The sequence below is a fragment of the Chiroxiphia lanceolata genome, chromosome 3 (genome assembly GCF_009829145.1).
Source record: "Chiroxiphia lanceolata isolate bChiLan1 chromosome 3, bChiLan1.pri, whole genome shotgun sequence".
Taxonomy (NCBI): Eukaryota; Metazoa; Chordata; class Aves; order Passeriformes; family Pipridae; genus Chiroxiphia; species Chiroxiphia lanceolata.
Window position 1 is genome coordinate 79124014 of NC_045639.1, and position 3068 is coordinate 79127081.

A 3068-nucleotide genomic window follows, 5' to 3' on the forward strand; every position below is an offset into this window, starting at 1 on the left:
TTGCCTGCTTTACCCTCTAGAGATGTGCTAGCAAAAAGTCCCAAACCTTCCTATTTGCAAATGCATCTAAGTGGAGCAACTACCTCTATTAAAGCAATGAAAACTAAGTTTCTTTTCCATGCACTCCTGGGATACTCTCTATTTTGGCTCATATTCAGGAAGGCAATTAAGTATGTGCTAACTCTATGCTCATGAATAGTCACATTGAAATTTAAGGAATTACACATGCCTAAGTGCTTTCTTGAATGAAGCCCAAAGTTTGTATTCCAAAGAGAGCTAGAAACACTGTGGCTGAAAGCCACACACTGCTCTGAAGGCCATGGCAAGGGAGCTACAATTCAGCAGACGCTCCCAGGAGGGTGTGGGTAGTAAGGGAAGGGAGTCCAGATTTATGCGTGTTGCAAAAGAAAACCCACTATTTTCCATTTGTAGGGCACTGCCCTATCCCTCTTGAGAAAAGTATATAGTGTTTTTGTTTCATTCCCTGTTCATTCCTCTTCCCAAACCTGGTAGAATTTAAGTAATCCCTGATGCTCACTGTTTTGCAAAGTTCACCTATAAGATCCATCTGGTCCCCAGCCTTGATGCTGTGGAGTATGAGTGAAGAGGATACAAAGAGACCTAGGGGATCTCTGCAAACCAGGCACAGGAATTTGGTTAGACTGTTGCCTTGGCGTTTGCAAAGGCAGGTAAATGTCTGCCTCACTTTCCCCAGAAAATGATAATACTAAACAAGAATAGAGACACTAACAAGCATTCTAAACAAGGTGAAATTCCTTTAGGACTGTTCACTTGTTGTAGCCCATGCTCGCATCCAGATTCATAGTAGCAGAGCTGCTTTCAAAATAGAGACTCCCTCCTCATTGGCTACCAAGAGATACAATAGTTTACAGTATCTTCTGCCAAATGACCTCCACAGGGAAGACTAAGTTTTATACCATGGTAAGTGTACCCCTGCACGTGCTGATGTAGACCAGCAGTTTGTGTGTGCCTGGGTTGGGCTGAATTAGTCAATAGCCTGAGAGAAATGGGTTTTGCTAGGTATCACATGTATCCTGATGGTATTACTAAGTGACTTCCAATTTCTTCCATTTTTGCCTCCTGCTTTGTTCAAAATACAGCAGAATGTCATTTAGTTCAATAGATGGGCTTTTTCCCTGTTAAGTCACATGTGGACAAACTCTACCAGGAGTTGATGAATAATAATGTCACTCTGAAGGGACACTTGGGTGACAGTTGATAATTCATGTATCATTACCTTGTTGGCTTCTTGGAGAAGAGTCACTGAAATCAGCACACCTCCTCCATGACCACCAGAGGCTAGCTCACCTGACTGCCACAAATTCCTTGTGTGGTCTCAGACAATGCCCCAGCCTCCCATCAGCTTCCTTTTCTCCATTCCTGGTCCTTTTTTTCCTTTCCATCTTCAATCTCTAGTACATCTTGTACACTGGGAGAAGGCCTAGTGCCATCAGGCCCTGCTCTTTTATAGAGATGATCTGCACTGCCCAGAAGAAGAGGTCACACAGAGAGGTAAGAGATTTCAGAGAAACTGTTCTCTCTAGCTCTGACAGTTGTTGCCCTTGATTTGCGAGTTTGATAGTGGCGTCTTTCAAGTCAATATGCAAAGTCACAGGAAAATAACCTAAACTTAACTCTTAAGATTGTTTTGAACCATCATGTATCATATTATTGATATTTTATCTGTTAGATATTTGCTCCTTTTAGATGCAAAGAGTTTACACTAAACATGTTTCTGCATAACAGAAAACTAGTGACTTTTGGTTTCAGTTTAGCTAATGGGTGTGAAAAGAGCACTTTCTTCATTTGAACTCATTCATTCACAGTTAAGAAATCAGTCGGGAGTGGAAGAAGCAGCAATGCTCATTTCCTCTTCCAGCCTGTGACTAGAAGCAGGTGGACAAGGTCAAGACATGGTCATTTTAGAAACAAGAAGGATATGGGTAAGATTTTCCAAACTGCAACTCAAGCAGGTAGCGTTCCCACTTCACACAACTGTCAATAATTTCCACTGAGATGCTTTGGGAAGTGCCACAGACAGCTCATCTGTATCTTTAAGAACTAATATGTCTTTAAATATCTTCAGTGACCAGAAACAGCCTGTCCGTTCATTAAGTACAGTTATTACTTCCCTTATTTAATACATCCGTTAGATGTAAGGACAAAACTTGTTTTGATGCCTGGTTTATTCAACCTTCCCCACAAAGCATGAAGCACATTTAAAGCAGTTGGGGTTTTGTTTATTAATAGCAAATGTTGGTATTGTGTACATTTTATTGATTTTCCAGTTCCACCCATCAACTCCTTGACACAAATAATGGAAAAATTAGTTCTAAGAAATGTTGTCTTTTACCTTTTACTGATATGACATGTATGTGTCTATACCTACAGTCTTTCTCACGGTCAGAGAAGTTAGATGTTTCCCCTACTCAATCATCTGGTCATGTGCCTGAGCATCAGAAAGGATCTCCTGGTTACCTGCCACCCATTACAGCAAGCAGACCTTCATGCCCTTTATGACCTGTCTCTCCAGCATGGATTGCCCACTTTTCAAAGTTTTTTTGCCAGTGCAAGAATAAAACTAATTTCCTGGATGCTTCTGCTAAAGCAGACCTCAAGTGATGTTTTGGTACTAAATCTAAAACATCACTGCAAATATTTTTTGGAGGCTTTGCTGAACTGTGACTTTGCTGAAGTTCCCAAGTTATTACCTGATCTATAACCTATAACTGGTTTCTGTGAGAAATAGTTTCAGTTTTGTTGTTCATCGAGGTCAGAAAATAGTGGTCTGGCACAAACGTCCTGTACATGTTACCAACCACAATTTTTATATATAGCATGCACTCTTGTGAAACAGATTCATTACAGTTGGCTGACAAACATTTTTTCTACCAGGCAGTGAAATCACCCTGTTAGTGTGGAGACTGTTTTGGAGGAGGCTGCTGTTTTAAGCTTGCTTGAGGTGTGCCCACAAGTCTGTTTATTTTCATGTATCTTATGTGGTCAGGATGGTGGTGCTGGAGATTTTCATTGCTGAGCAATTTCTT

At 40.9% G+C, this 3068-nt stretch overlaps 1 long non-coding RNA gene across 1 annotated transcript; it reads left to right on the plus strand.

Moving 5' to 3' along the window:
- Nucleotides 1-201: 201 nt before the first annotated feature.
- Nucleotides 202-2659, plus strand: LOC116784613. Its single transcript, XR_004356165.1, has 2 exons — nucleotides 202-1964; nucleotides 2413-2659. It is a non-coding gene; the product is annotated as an uncharacterized LOC116784613 (long non-coding RNA).
- Nucleotides 2660-3068: the final 409 nt, after the last annotated feature.